Below are 16,564 nucleotides of genomic sequence, written 5' to 3'. Positions count from 1 at the left end.
TTTCTCAACACTGAACTAGAATGCCCATTGCACTAGTTCTATTATAAATGCATATCCTCTAATTCAAAATACAGAGGGTTAATAGAACAGGATTATTACTGCTGTTGATATTGAACATCCTCAGAATTGATAGGTTTATTCAAGCAAAACAAATAAATGCTCGACAGTTCCAAAAGCAATGATCGGTGACAGTGCCTCAGCTTCTCCACTGTCGAGACCAAACAGTTTCGGAAAGCGTTGTGCATCCATCATACTGAATGTCAACTTAAGGTGACTCTTAAAGAAGCGATTCATATTTATTTTTACACTTCACTGCATGTTGTTATAAGATCTACGGTAAGCGTCTGGTCTCAGTTTCCTTCCAGTAAAGGGAAATTGAGCAATGTGGTCAGCTCCGATCTTCACCACGCCGCTGTGCAACACTCCAGTGTGAACAGTGAGGGTAAGGCCAACCAATTGCATCGCTCGGCCGTGCCGCCACACTGCTGTTTTCCTCCCAACCCCGTGCTATAATCAAGGTTGCAGAGGCCGAATCGATCCGGTCGTCCCGTTCTGCTGTAAAACCATTTATTAAAACATCAAATACTCCACCCTGGTGGATGTGTGCCCAGTGATTACCTCTGCAAATCAATTAAGCCACCGAGTAATTGATTGGCTACAAGTCCACGGCTCCGGGATCTTGTGTTTTAGGAGCGAGTGAAGGTCAGCGCATTGTACCGGCTTTTCCTTCGGATTCCTCTCTTTCTATCGAAGGAAGTGGAGTTAACATGAAGGCCTGGATCAATAGAGAAGGGATTGGATTTACCGTGGGTTTTTTGGGGGGGGCTCTCTCCGCGGGGAAAGAAATGGATTGTGTCGCCGCAATAAGTAATCACACTTTCACTCGATCGGAGCAATGGGATTAAGATCCGTGTTAGGTTTCTGACTCTGAGAAAAAAGTGAAATATTTACACACAAGATGGATGCGGCGTGATAAAGAAACAATTTCAGATGAAGAAAATCCTTTCACAAATCTTTTCCAGCTGCTGGAAAAAGATTTTAGTGCAACATCTTGCAAATATTATTTCCTCTGGCTGTAGGAGCACGCTGATGCAGGGGTATTGTAATGAAATGGTTGCATAAAGTGGAATCCAGCCTGATGAGCTTAAGTAATTCATGCTTTATCTCAGCAACACTGATGGGAGTTTGTGGTCAGTGGACCCGCTCAGGCTGGGAGCAAATTAAGGCAGAAAGTCGATGTGAATCCTTCAGTCTTTGAGACGGAAATAAAAGCACAAGGGATTCCAGACAACCTGTTGTTTTCCCTGCAGCATGAAGATGTGAGCGTCGGTGCAATTAAGGCAAATTCATCCGCACAGCACCGTCATGCTTTCAATTAAAAACAGGTAGCGGCTTGATCGGGTGAACCCAGCTCCGCGTTAGTCGCCGAATCCTCTGGGGCCTCTGCCATTACACCAGAAGAGGCCAGTTTTCAGAGAAGGCAATTATTCATTAAATTAGTGTGGAAACAAGGTTCTGCTGGTTGTGTACTGACGAATTACAGTGGCCAGTAATTTGCACGGTAATTAAAGATTTGAGCTCCTCACCGCGCAGCCAGCATAAATCACATTTGCAAAGATGTCGGACGGAATCTGGGCAGCACTCGACCTCGGTCCTGCCAAATTGTCTGAGTCTGAACTGCGTTTGAAGGGAAACCTTTATCACACAGACTTTAATAGAAGCCAACAAGGTTTACAGCAGTATAATATTCTAGCGGCAGCACGATTTAATGAAGAGGTCATTACTGACAGTGTCATGTCACTTGGGACAGGTACTGAAGACCAGTGTAAAATCGGAGGGTCCTGATTGGATAGAATAAGCTCCTGGGTGGGCTCTGCTGCCATAACCTTGTTCATTCATGTTTTCATCAGGTATTTTCAGTTACAGCAAATTAGCTTTTCGTTTTCCTATATGCAGCGAGCCTACGGATGATGATGACTTCATTAGATTTGTTCTGTAGTGACTGTAGTGGATAAATATACAGGACCCGAGCAACAGTTTCCGAGTGACAGGCACACAGACTACAGAGTGAAAGAGAAGTTCTCACATGAGAAAGAAAATGCATTGATGCCATTTACAGGTACTCCCACATCTGCAGCTTAAACCATGAGGTCTGACTTTCTGTGTGTATGGTAAAAACTTTATGGATGAGCTGGAAGCAGCTATACAATGTGGCCACAGAGCAAAACACAAAGTTTTAGAGTGTACAAACTGTTTGGTTTGTTTGTTATGAAACTGCGGCAGGAGAAATGACAACATGGCGGACCGACACAGTCTAGCTCATTAATGGTAAACACTGATTATAAGATGTGCGTATCACAGAGGTAACAAACTAATGACACAATATGACTGATCACCTAAGTTTGACTTTTCCTGACCAAAGTGGCTGCTTCTCCTCAGATGCTTGTCCCCTTTCAGAATATATGTAATTGTTTGATATAACGTGGGAAAATTTTTAAGTAGTTTAAGACACAGTATTTGTAGGCCAGTAATGATAAGGGATACTAATTAGATAAATGAATTGTTTGTTGTTGCTGATGCTTGTAAAATAAGTGATATTATCAACCATCATGACCTAAATTGTTATTACTTGGTAAATATTTACTTTTACATGGTTTTCGTTTATTTAATTGTATCTATTTTTATATCTGGATTAATATAGAAACATTATTTCCTTATAGGCAAGCATAAAGAGGCAATCAAAACCATTTCAATAGCTTTATATAGACTTGGACTAATTAATGGTTACCTGAAGCTGTCGTCTCTCTCTGTTTAGAAAGAAAGAACATCCAATTGGCTGACAGGCCTGTGGCAGTGTTCATCCTCTGTGAAGAGACACAAGTAGCACCAGTAAACAGACGGGAGGCAGGTTCACTGCAGGTCTCCGCCTCAAAGTCGACTAGAATCCCACTAATTGTCAGACACACACTAATTAGGCTCAACCGTTACCTACAGTTTGTGCTCCTTTTTAATCTGCTCCCAACAGTTTGATGAGCACGAGATGGTTCTATGGAAACCCAGGAGAGCAGGGTAATAACTGGATTGCAACATTTAAATATGAAGCTTGTTTTAATGATACATTCGACACCCGCAAAGATTATGGGGGAGTAATACTGATGAGTAGTCATAATTACATCCTCATCAATCAACGTCTGATCATCATTATAGGCGAAATGTGATCATTAGATTGTTGTAACTAGCATTACAAATATTCACATTCACAAACATCCTTCTCATTCATTTTAAACAAACCTACACTCACCACGGGATATTGTTATTATTATTAAGATTATTGCTTCAGAGGCAGCGGCAAACAACCTCGCGTCTCATGGGGAAGCAGATTTAAACAAAATGGAGAGGGGCGTGGAGCAACAACTGGCTCTTTTGTTAATAAACAGAAGCAGGGCATGGGTGAAAAACAGTTCTTCCGGTGAGATTTGAACTGTCAGTAACAATATCTGTTAACAGTAGCACGCTAGCTAACACTTATCGCTACCGTGGCTTGGCAGCACTGTCCGCTGCTGGTCTCTCGGCCTCTCTTACTGGCTTTTGTGGTTCCACTCGGAAAGTACCGGCATAATTATCCAGATTTGAAAGTACTAAATATGAAACCGGGTTGGCTTATTACCGGGGAGGCCTCCGTGAGGTTTAAGAATGGTTCTGTAACCTGCACTCTAAGATAATCAGGGCCAAAAGAGATACCAACCAAGATTCAAGACTTGTAGCCTGAACCATATGCAGATCTGTTAGATTTGTAATCTCTCTCCCCATGAAGGATTTTCTCCAAACATGTGTCTCATCATTGGATAAAGGACATGGACCTGTCCTTTTTACATAATGTCAATCATAACTAGTGGATTCAACAGGGAATTTACTTTAAACAGTGCTTTAAGCAGATTTCCTCTTGTGATCAGGGTGATCAAAGTGTGTGTGTGTATTTTCATAAAGTCAGTGACGCAGCAAAGACTCAACACAGCTAAACCTGACTTTTTCTTTTTTTTATTCCAAGCCAATAATTCGGATGAAAGCAATTATTGGGAGGAACTGTGTAGATGCTCGCCGCCTCTGGAGAACTGCATTGTCAGAATAGTGATGTATTCTCTGCTTGATCTAAGATGAGGTGCACGTAGAGAAGAGGATCCTGGCCCTCACGAGAGCAGAAACGAAGAAGCCCTGGTGAAATGGTGTCCGGTGCTCGCTAACAACACGCTGAGCCCCGGAGAGGCAACACGTGAGGCTCCATGAGCTCAGTCCCACTTTCCCTGCTTAATGAACCTATATCCTGCGAGATTGGCATCAACTTTTTTTTTATTTTCCCTTCCACTGAAGTTAATTTCCACCTTCCCCGTGAAACAACATTTTCGGCAATCGCCATTGTATAATTAAAAGGAGATGTGCAGCACAAGCACACTCACACAGTCGGGTTAGAAGGAGCCCCTCCGCCGGGACTTCACTCGGTTTGAGAGACTTCGCGTGGGTGTCAGAGCGGAGATGCACTTGCCAGAGAAATGTACAGTACTCCACCAACACGCCGAGCGCCCCGAGGGAGTTGACGGCAGAGAATTCCTCCAGGATTTTCTCTTTCAGTCTCTTGCTCTCTTGCGCCCCCCCCCCCCCTCCCCCCTCCCCTCCCCTCTTCTCATTTGGTTGCGGTAATTCATCATGGAATATCAAAACCATCCAAAGCTGCAGCACAGAAAGGATGAAGGCTTTCGGAGCCAGTGCATAATTGGTTTCCGTGAGGTGCCACCATCCCTATTAAACCTTCTTGACTCCCTGTCCCTAGCAGTAGCAGCGAGGCAAGAAAAACCATGGAAGAGTTGGATGACAAAGTCTTGTCGTCTTCAGAATATTCACGTAATCACAAGCATTTGATTTTTCTCGGCCTTTCTTCTGTTTTAGGAGCGTGCGTTCACATAATGTCCCTGGTGAACACACAGCCGAGGAAGATCTGAGTCACTAATACCCCAAAAGCAGAAAATCCAACGTGGCATGTCGCGTCAATAGTTTTGAAATAATGACAAAAGCAAGAGATAATTATTTGTTTAATCCGAATATTTCAAATAATTAACTTTAATTAGAAAGTTAGTTCTCTTTGAACATCTGGATTATAGCGACCCACTTCTCAAGAAATAGGTCAGTAGTTCTCTCCCATTATTCCTTAACCATAGCCAAGTGGTTTTTATCATAATATGTAATGGAAAGTTCCTTTTCTCTTAAACTAAATGAGCAGTTTTTATGATTCAAACTGTAGCAGCAGGTTTACCAAATATGAATCACCTCCACCAAGGAGTATACGATTTATTTGTCAGCAGATATACACAAAAACAACTGAATGTGAATGCAGCAAAACATAGTGGAAGGATGGGACATGCATGGCAACTCCATTTTGGTGCAGATCCAGACAAAAGGGTGGATGTCGATTTATTTTTTTCATTTTCTTTTATAGCGATACGGTGTGTTTTGACATTTTCACCAATTTGTCAGGCATATTTGAAGAACTGATATCTATTAGGGTGTGCAGTTTGGTGCAGCTTGATTGAATTTAATGGGACTGTTGGACCTTGGTGGAGGTTTCACGCTCTGCTGAGTGCCATTCTGGCTCTGTTCTTTTGTCAGGCGGCCTCTAGTATATATAGGGCAAGTGTTGAGGTGGATGGATGGGGTGGAAAACACCAGACTCTCACACAGGAGACTGCGATCGCGCCACAACCTCAATTATTGTTGTTATACTGCTTTATAGTGTAGGGTGATTTAGGTTGGGAGATTTCTTCTTACGGTGTTAAGTCCTGTACTCAAAGATGTTTTAGTTCATGTCACTGCATAAATTTAGTATTTTAGTTGAAGATTGTGACTTCGAAGAACTCCAGTGTTGGACTCGAGTTTCAAACAGATTCTATGAGCTGGCAGTCCAATGATGGGGCTGATTAAAAACCGCATTCAGCTTTATTTGTTAGTCGTTTTTTTTTTTTTTTTACCTGCTGCTCACATTAAACAAAACTTACAGCTGTAAGCTGCGTTAGTTTCGATTGAAGCAAACATTTGCCTATTTCCGTGTATCCAGAAGACATGTAGAAACATAAGCATTTAATTGGATTTGTGTTTCTGTACACTTCAAAAACACTAAATCCAATATTTACTATCCCTTCAGCTCTTCTCAGTCTCCACCAACACCTGAGGAAAGGAATCAGACTTCAACACTTAACTGCTACAGCTTCTCTGTGCATGTGTCCTTCTGCCGTTTGGTACGGGCCAAGTAGCACACAGTCAGATTCCAGAGTTCACAGCAAAGAGCTGAGTGCTGTGGCTGAAAGGAGACTGATGACAGCGAACAGACGGATCCCAACAGTAAGTTCGGCAGCTGTGAAAAGCCCCAAGCTGACAAGTGCTGAAACACTTCAGAGAACCCCAGAGTCGGGAGGTGATTCTGTGTGGTTCTGCTACTAACAGCAACGTTTTCAGTTGTGAACTCTGGAGGATGACCACAGAATTGCAACCGGACGTTCTCTGCAGTTTGTCTTTCACATACGAACAACACAACAGGAGAAATCTCTGCTGTGTTCAATATTGTATCAGTTCTGCTGCGGAGAACAGGTGTTTCTGTTTAGAGCATCTAGACCGGTGTTTTCCCCTATCACCAGAATCTCTCTTGACATCTTTGTCTGTGTCTTCTAGGTGTATGCTACCGCTATTTCATCCTGAGATATTTGTTTGGTAGCATGTTGGAAACGTCATCAACACACCTATTCACTCGTGGTGATTCCTGCGGAGGATCTCCTGCTGTGTTCTCACCTGGGATCAGTCTGACTTTCTCCTGAGTTTAGGGGGCTGGCCGGAGTACCAGGCTCACACTCATTCAGCTCAGTTCAGTGCATGACCTGAAAGCAGCTAATGACCCTGACCCTTTGAATAGCTTGAAGTAACCAGGTTAAGATAAGATAGAAATTGCTCTTGTTTATCAACACTTACTACAAAAAGACCCATAAGAAACATAGTAATTAATTCACCAAATCCCGAGCCCCACCATGGTCACAAAAGCAGCATTCAAAGTTTCAGACAAATAATGACAACATCAGAAGCTGCTTTGAATATCTGTTTAATATTGTATGTTGGCGTCACTTTAATCTCAATGAAGACAGCGTTGGAGCTGAGAGCTTCTTGAGCCTGGGTGACTGCAGAGTGCCAGCGGCTCTGAGCACCATCTGTGACTTTGGCTAGACGGTTCCTGCTGCCTGGCCCAATCACACAGATCACACACACGGCACCGCTGCACCGACACATTCGCGGTCGTGATCCGACCGTCATCTGCAGCCAGCAGCGGGCTCGGCTCCTTCCTCCCTGCAAAGCGCAGAAGAGGGGAAGGCTCAGCGAGCTTCCTGCTTTTTACTGAGGGGCATCTGCTTCTTCCCACAGTATCATCCAGATTCAGCCTTCAAACAATAAAATAATGCATGTGGTTTTTGTCCTTGTGGAAGTGTTATTGCCCCAGTAGACCTGCACCCAGCCTGAACTGGTGATTACTGGTAACACCTTATAGTAGTTGGACAAAATGGTCATGAGTAATATCATTGTCCATGTTTTGGACACAATTCATGAATAACTAACAAGAAGCTCCTGATTATCTTCTAATCAATAGTCAATGATCAATCGGCTCCTTGATATGATAATGAGCCTGTTAATGATTATTCTCCACGTTTGTGAATCTGCATATTGACCCGTTCTTGAGAACCATTTCTGATTCACTCTGAATCAGATGAGAAATGGCACATAACCCATAACTAATCATGACTTTTAGAAATGTGCTCCTATTACCACAAGTATGGAAACATATGTTAGAATATTTGGCTGTTACTTGAAGCCTACCACAACCCTCATCTATCAGTCAAGGTCACCAATCTTGGGTTTCATCCCCAAAAAGGTTTTTTGCAGCAGTTTAGAAGTGATATGAAATGTGGTGATGGCTCAATATGTTTTCAGACAGCAAAACAACAAAAACAAAATGGTAAACTGTTTTTAATTTAGCACCACTTTAATTATCCTCAAGGTTTGTGATACTAATGCAACTTGGTGAAACCTTCTGATAAAGTACAATTACAAAAGCAAATCAAAAATCGGATCACATCCAAGATTTTCTTCAAAACCCATCACTAATCCACTGCTATAAAAACACCTATGGCTCTTGTTATTAGAGCATGAATGCCTGCCCCTGTTGAGCTGGGTTTGGAGATGAACGTTTGGCTCAGGCTCTGTTATGATGGACCTTCTACCTTCTTTTACTCTGCATGTGCAGAACTCAGCGAAAACATTGGGCTTGGCTTTGGGTCCTGATGCAAGATACAGAATGCCTGCCAGGCTCGGTGAGTTTTCTCTCAGGCTTGGTCGGGTTCGGACCAAAATTGCGGCCTGAGCAGTAATCTATTTGATATTGCTTTGGCTGAGTCCGAACTGTTAGTCAGAGGCTGCTTTATTGCCATGGGGAGCTGTGTTTGAACTGCACTCGCGGGATCACAGACATTCAAACCGGCATATACAGTGGCTGCATTTGTTCGGTACAAATATGTGTCAAGCCAAAAGGCCCATACCGAAAATTTCGGGTAAAAATAATATGTGTACAGTTACATTCCTATTGGCTTGAGAATTGTTTGAACTTTCACAGGTTGGGTCATTTCAGTCTTTGGTAGCACATACCCTGGCAACCTGGGCTTTGGTGAAATGGAGACAATAAAACCAATGGGTTTGCTTTCCTGCCTTCAGCTGTGTTTGTTGGTATTTGTGAGGATGAGGGGATATCCTGTCATTTGTTCGATTCCAGCTTCCAGGTGCTTAAACATGCAGCGCTCTCAATGAGTTAGCCTGCATGCCGCAGCAATGAGTGGAGTTCAGCTATCGCAGTTGCAGCCTGGTGTCCACTTGAGCACTGCTGCTCGCCAAGGTTTCACCGAGCAAAACACACAGGCTCCCTGCCGGAGAGAGGGATCAGTGCTGCTGCGCTGTGCCTCTAATAAATCCTGAGGCCACACACACTCATGAATAGACAGCGGACAAAGGGTTAGTAAGAGGGGGTCAGGATTTACTGTCATTCCCCCATATGTTGATTAGAGCAGCAGGGGACATATTCATTAGCAGCCCTGTTATCTAACTCCCCGAACAGGAATAATGAGGCGCTGCTGTGTTACACAGTGTAACTAATAGCAAACATGCTCTCACTGGAGTAAATATTCATGCCGACATCAGTGCAGCTCTTCAGAAAATCTGTGTCTAATTCATGAAAATTACAGGGGACCATGTTCTCTGGATCCAATGACAAGAATGGACTGGGGTTTCAAACTCTCACAAATAAAATATTCCCAAATATGAATGAAACGGTAATGAAGATGTGTTAGTGAGAGTTGGCACCTTTCAAATATTTAAGCCACACAAATGAAGTGAAATGTGGACTCACCTATGTGACACTGAGGAAAACTAACGAAATGACATGTCTGCCCCCCAATAGTAAAGCCAAAACATCTAGACTGCCCCCGGTGGCTGGCTACTCTATAAGTCTTAAATTCTACCGTGTTGTTGGATGGGTCATGGGCCAAACTCAAAAGTACATATTAATACATTTTTCTCAAAGATGTTTTCTGTCATATAAGTTAGTTATCACATTGAAATTTGTTCTGGCGCTAAATGGAATACATGGCAATGATGGCAGTGTTCATATTCTGGATATTTGGATTTCGTTTCTGGATAGAGGGAGGACATGGAGAATTGTCTTTTTACAGTCACTTTTTACAGACACCCTCAAGCCTTTAAATGTTTACTCTGTGTCAAACTGTGTCAAGTCTTACACTTTTTACAGTCCATCAATACTTCGTATAAAAAGTATAATGGGTCAATGGTCAAAATCACAAATCACAGCAGATCACAGTTGTTTTTAATGGAAACAGGTCAAGTCTCATCAGCTCTGGTGGTTAAACTGCATTTCATCAGGTTGTAGGAGATAGCTACTCAAAAACCAAATATATGGTTTGAGTTTTGAGTTGAGGTTTTAAAAAAACTTTGATTATCAAGGGTCATCAGATGCTGAACTGATTCTCAAAAGATGTCTGAATAGTTTTTCATCCATGTCTCAGTGAGGTCTCTCTCCCTCTGCCTCAATCGGTTCAATGGCTTAATCATCTCCTCCATCGTTCTCTCCCTTCTCTGCATTGCTGTGATTTCAGCAAAAGAGAAAAACAACATAACAGAAAAGACCAGGCTAGAGTGTTAAATAGCGTGCCCTGCCTTCCTCTTACAGTATAAGTACACTGTAATTCCTTTCACTTAATCGTCATGACATCATTCCTGTTTTAAACACCCAGTCAATCAGACTGGTCAGCAGGTTGACAAACACTCCTTCGTCCCTTTTTTAAAGGTCAATGAACCTCTGCTGCCGCAACCCTGGCAACAAGCTCTGTTACACTCCTGTGGCACCAGCAGCAGCGGCAGCCCCCCCCCCCCCGGCAGAAACCAGCCCTGTGTCCAAATAGAGTTGTAAAAACAAGAGAATCCCGGGCTTAAAGAACAAAGGAAGAGGCCGAGTTCAAGCGAGACGGAGAGAGTCGGCGAGATTAGAGCCGTCAATCCCTGCATCTCTCGAACCCGGCGAGGCCTCCTTGTGGGATCAACCACAAAGTTGTAAAGGAAGCGGAGGGAACTTTTCAAGTCCGCCGCCGCGCTCGGCTGCCCTGCCCGCTTTCCCTCCCTTCACGCGGCAGCAGCAGCAGGACGAGGCTTGAGCGGGGTTTAGGCGGCGTGATCGGGCGGGTTGGTGGGGTGTCGGAAGAACTTTCCCTGAACTCTCGTCGGCTTTGTGTCTCCTGCTTTCATCTCGGGTCACTGTCAGTGGTGGGGTTTATCTTGTTAAAGGCGGCCCCGAGATGAAACGGAAACTATCGCTGCCGAACACGGAGGGGCCAGGCTTCCGGTGCCGCGTTCCCTTCCTCCGATACCTCAGAGTAATGTTTCGCTTTGTGCTAAATATAGGGCATTTAGTCGTGAGATGCTGCAACGCCACTGTCTCTACGTGATTAATTAACTTGTGACTGGGAAATTCCACAAAGCGGGACAATTGTAAGGAATAAAACAAATTATGCACAGAGGACTCCATCATAATTGAATAAGAAAAAAAAAAGAAAAGCCACCACAGGGGAATAGAGAGACACACTGTTATGACTCTGTATCCTGGCAGATAGAGAAGCCAGCAGGAGAAAGTATCTCCGCCGGGCCCTGACGAATCCAGAGGCATATACCTAGTCGACATGTTTGGATCAGTCAGATAAAGATGCCGTCAGGAAACAGACAAAAGACCCGTTTGTTCAGTTCTGTTGTGGCACCAGAAATCTGACAGTTATTGAAATGGTTTGCTTTGCATGAAAAGCCGGCGTTCTCTCATTCATGTTATTTGGTTACTCAGAATCTCCTGCGCCATTGTTGCCGCGGGCCTGGTTTCACGATAGCAAATCCATCCCAGGCTGCCCGGACTCTACACTGCAGAGGTGGTGGTCGACACACAATGGCAAAGCAAATGACTATCAGACTATCTCTATCTCGTGGCTGCCCCACTTTTCCACGCGGCACACAGGTAAGTCTGATGACACTGATGGCTCACTCGGATCATCAAGGCCTTCCCGTTTTTCGACTTTGTTGTAGTGGATGTAATGTTCAGCAGCATCTCATTTGTTCCTGCTTTCACCGCTTTTTTTTTCAAACCAATTTCAGCTTCACAATGGAATGATAAATTTGTGTCAGCGGGCAGACAATGAAGAGACAGCTTTGAGGAAAAATTGTTTCTACAGACATTATGCAGCACCAGATGCCTTGGTGTTCATTGTGTCTGTGCCTCTTTAATTTGGCTGCTAAACCTCGCTGGAGCATAATGCAAAGCTGCTCGCTTCCCTGAAAGCAAATCCTTGACAAAAATTCTCTAAATAAGCGGCGCCGATGTGAATCATTGTGGTGTAGAATCAAAATCACTGGAGCCGGGTCTATCCTACTTTTTTCTTTCATGTCAGTCGCGTTCAATGGTAAGAGCTGAATAATGACAAATTTAAATTTACTCATTATCCACTCACCACTTTGCCACTGGAGGGGTTCGAGTCCACAGAACACTTTTGGAGTTTCAGGTGTAAACATTGTTGCAGCCAAATCCAATTCAATTGAGGTAAATGGTGACCACTTCTTGTGTAACGTATAAAAACAATAAAAAAAACAATGATGAAATGCCTCCACACTGCTCCTGTGGTGTCATCCAAGTGTCTATAAGACCCAACATTGCCGATTTTTAACGTCATGTTTGAAGCCTAAATGTCCTCTGTTATCCTCCTGGAGCAGAGTTCACCACACACACTGTTTACCCCGGGAACTCCGAAAGTGTTTTGTGGACTCAAACACTTCTCCCGCCCCTCCATCGGCATAGTGGTGAGAAGATAATGAGGGAATTCCTAAGAACTACCAAAAACTGGTGACCATGGGCATGCTGGCAAAAATAAGGAAAAGGGGATTGAGTGGATCTAAACCTCAGAGCTTGTTGCCAGAGCAGATAAAGTTTGATCTGACAGAATACATTCCAATCCACCTGAAAAATCCGACAAGGCTAAAAGAGCAAACTGTAGGTCAGAGGTCAGTTATGGCTGTACAGTCTCCTAAATATAATACCTTCGCAAAGTAAGTTAGATCTGTGTGACAGCAAGATGACACAAAAAGTACTACACAGATTTCCAAGACGGTGAGTACAAGGTTGCTCTATTTGTAGGGAGAGACTTTGGACCTTCATCTTAGATTGCTCTCTCCACTACATCAACAAAACACCAAATTTTAATCAATAACTTTTGGAAGACTGATATTCATCCCTCCAGTGAAGACCAGAGACTTGCACAATCTAATTGTCGTGGCCCAACGCCGTGATGTCGGTTTCTCCTTTAATTTGTCTCTTGCTCTTGTTTTCTGAATTTCATCCGGTGTGTGCAGCTGTTGTCCCTGCACAATTCAAATGGGGATTTATTCAAACTAAATATCCAGAACTAACTATTAGACACACGTGTTACACGTAGAGCAACAGCAGTTTTTTACAAGGTGTTATATATCCCCAGTATTCAAATCCCGGTGTAATGAGCTGCTTCATTTTTTTTTCACACCCTGGTTCTCTTCGTTGCCATGGTCATGGAATGGACATGTGTTTAAAAACCAGGCACTTACATGAGTGCAGTGTTCACTCTGAGTGCGACCAATTACCTTCACCTTCACATGAGTGCCTTTTTGTTTTTTTATAGTCCGGCTCAATGGAGGGTTTGTTATGTGCCATTGTGTCCCTGCCCTGTTGGAGCTTGCTGTTGTCCTGATGACGGCACATCCCCAGAACTAAGCCATCACAATAATTAGTAAACCGTTATAATAACCAATAACAATCGTCTGCCTCGCGGTGCAACCTTTAACTGCTCCACGCCCGTCCCTGGGGTTTGTGGGATCAGAGCTTGTTGTGATGAGGTATTGAGCTGGGCCGGGGGGGGGGGGGGGGGGGTATTGTCTTTGAAGAGGCACAGCAAATAGTGTTATGCCAGCTAAGAATCTCTTATTCTTCCTGTGTCTTATCCACACGTAATCCAACACTGTGCTGTGAGGGATGTTTCACGGAGCTCAGGGGAGCGCTGATCCATCTCGGTGCTAATTAGAGACGTCTCAGTTTTATTGGCGTAAGAAGGAGCGGATACTGTTCATAACGTCAGCTCGGGGGCCGGTGTACGTGCTCAGGGATCTATTCCCCATCAAATTTCCGATAACTAAATATAGCGACAACACTCCTGCGGCCAGTGTTAATGACATTAATGGGTGCAACAGCGATATCTCAGCGCAGCACCTATAATAACAGTAAAGATTGCCCTCGGGGGGTGTTTCAACATTTGTGCAGCAGTTACCGGTGCATGTGTCCTGAATGAAAAGTTTTTCTTAAAGCCGTGTGCGTGGCAGCCATCTGCATTGTGAACACGTCTGCGGCCAATTACAGCACTAGTTGATTAAATAGAGTGATGCCTCATACTTATTCTAAACATTTTATTTTCCATTTCAGCCTTTTGCACAACATGTTGCTACACCATCTGATAGAAAATCATTTTCGATAGAATTTCCTGTTCTGATCCCTGTGGTGATTTTCTTTTTTTAAAGATGTATTTAATTCTGACTTAATCGCTAAAACGTTTCAGAGAGGCATCTGTACCTCACCCATGATCAGAGTAGTCTGACAGGAGAATACTAAAATCCTCATTGTGTTGCAACGACTGAATTTAAAAAACAATTCATTCATCAAATTAAATAAATCCAAACATTTCAGAAAGAGGCTGAAAAAGGAGCTGCAGTTATGGACAGTATGAGGAAACTGAGGCAACATTAGTGCATAAACCTTTTCAAGTACTCACTCAAACTTTCTCTCTGTTATAGCAGTCAAGCCTATGCATATAGTATATGTAGGAGAATGTGTCACGTCACATGCAACAGATGTTTGTGAACTTGGATGGATGGATAGAATAAAGACTTTGACAGTGTAGGTTGTATAAGCTGCCGTTTGGTTTTATTCTGGTCACATCTCACAGTATAGACTAAGCAAAGTTCCAGAGAGGAGTTCTCAGGCTTCACTCAAAAGGATTCGTGCAGTACGGCTGAGAGGAGGCTACGGCGAATCAACACTTCTAATAGGTTCAGGCTGTACTACACCAGCACAAGTATATAAATAATTCCAGTACTGCGTGTGTCTTGTTTGTCGTTTGAAGGCTTGATGAATGCATCACTAGATTTCCTATTGCTGGATGTGAGGTGCATCCATAAAAAAAGCTGCATTCATTGTGTATATCACGCATGTATTGAAAGATCACCGAGGCAGGGCATTGAGGAAAACAAATTACATGAACAGATGAAACCTTTCTTGATAGTTGGCACATTTGCAAATGACATTTTCTCTTTGCCAACACCCCTCCTCCTTCGCGTTTTGGAAGACTCCATATTAGAGCGATTTGCATTCACATCTGTAATTCTCTCCCCGACACGTAATTCTGACAAGTCCTTTTGTTATATGAAACGATTAAATGAAATCAAAGTACAAAGCTGTTGATGAAATCAATGGTTTCCAGTAGGTCTGTGTGAGGATATTTCTTTTCCCAGAGAATCGATGAGCTCCATTCCCCTGGTGGACTGTGTAATTACAAAACCCTCATTATATTATGGAACTATACAGCATATGGTGCGAGGAGGAGATTCTTTTGATGTGCTCTTGTAATGACTGCAGCAAGAAACAAAAAAAAAGAGAAAGAGAGACTTGCCTGCTTTTGCTTCATTTAAATCTCTTGAAAAAAATCAAAGGTTCGAAAGCGAGGTTTTCTGTTTTCAGCTCCCCGACTCCTCTGAATCGACTCGGCCTGGGAGTCCAGGATTGACCCTGGAAATGTGTTTTGACCAGCCAAGGCCGGTGGTGTCACAGACTTCTGAGTCACGAAGAATGTTAATCATTTCTCCCAAAGGATCCCTCTGGTAAAGGGCTTTATGTTAGAGGGAAGCGAGCACTCGTCGCAGAACATGAGAGAGAAGCTTTCGGCAGCTTGTCTTGTGTTCTCAGCGCAACACATGTCACAGACTTGACGTTGGGAGAAGAATATCAGGCTGGGAAACGCAGTCATTCAGTGTTACTGGGGTTGACTGGCAGCGACACGCAACAGTGTCTACAGCGAGCAGCAGAGGGGATGTTCCAAAATGAAAACAACGTCCTTTAAAAAAAAGAACACAAAAGTAACATCCACTTTTTTAGATTCCCTCATCTCTCTGTGTCTGTCAGACATCTGCAGCTGAAACAAACCCTCGATTACACCATCACCTCCGGAAAGGCTTCTCTTTTGTGATTTCCCAAAAGAGAAGCCTTTCTCTTTAAAAACAAGGAGAGTCAGCATTGCAACTAGAAAAGCAGGGGAAATCCTCAGCAGCAGTCTGGCTTTACCGCTCGGTAAACTGGGGGTTGAGATCCACATTGACTTACAGGCTTGTTGCTGGTGGGTCCCTTTACGACAAGGATATGAAATTTTTTAATAAGCCCGTTTCCCGGAGCAATGAAAGCTAATTTCTCTCCGGGGTCCTCAGCTAAAAAACATTTAAGAACCTCTCATCTGAACTTGAGAATTATGTGTAATATTGAGAAACGTGTAGGTGACGGTCGGCTGAAGCAGGTTTTCATTCATTGGACAGTTTATTTATTTTTTACAGTTCTTTGTAGGCTCAGTTTTAAACTTGGCAGCAGCTGAAAGAGCAACTAATTTTTTAACTTTTTGTAGAGCTGCAGGGGATATTTAGACTTCACTTTCTCCAAATGATGATTTGTAATGATACAATCATATTCTCATCTCTTACACTGAAAGAGCTGCTTAAATGTTATTACACACCAACATTTGTATGACAAATATTTCTGTTTTGCGTCACTAGCTTTTCTGCTTTTTCTTACATCATCAGCTACCTTTAGTGGCTGCACGTC

At 43.3% G+C, this 16,564-nt stretch overlaps 1 long non-coding RNA gene across 1 annotated transcript in view; it reads left to right on the top strand.

The window, feature by feature from the left end:
* The window catches only part of LOC133948922 (uncharacterized), a 48,827-nt gene that overhangs the window by 5,283 nt on the left and 26,980 nt on the right, over positions 1 to 16,564 (top strand). The window contains exon 2 of the long non-coding RNA XR_009920103.1: positions 11,477 to 11,644. This is a non-coding gene — a long non-coding RNA (uncharacterized LOC133948922). The remainder of the gene's footprint in view (positions 1 to 11,476; positions 11,645 to 16,564) is intronic.

The sequence above is a fragment of the Platichthys flesus genome, chromosome 23, assembly GCF_949316205.1.
Source record: "Platichthys flesus chromosome 23, fPlaFle2.1, whole genome shotgun sequence".
In the NCBI taxonomy this organism is placed as follows: Eukaryota; Metazoa; Chordata; class Actinopteri; order Pleuronectiformes; family Pleuronectidae; genus Platichthys; species Platichthys flesus.
This window is presented reverse-complemented; position numbering and strand designations above follow the sequence as displayed.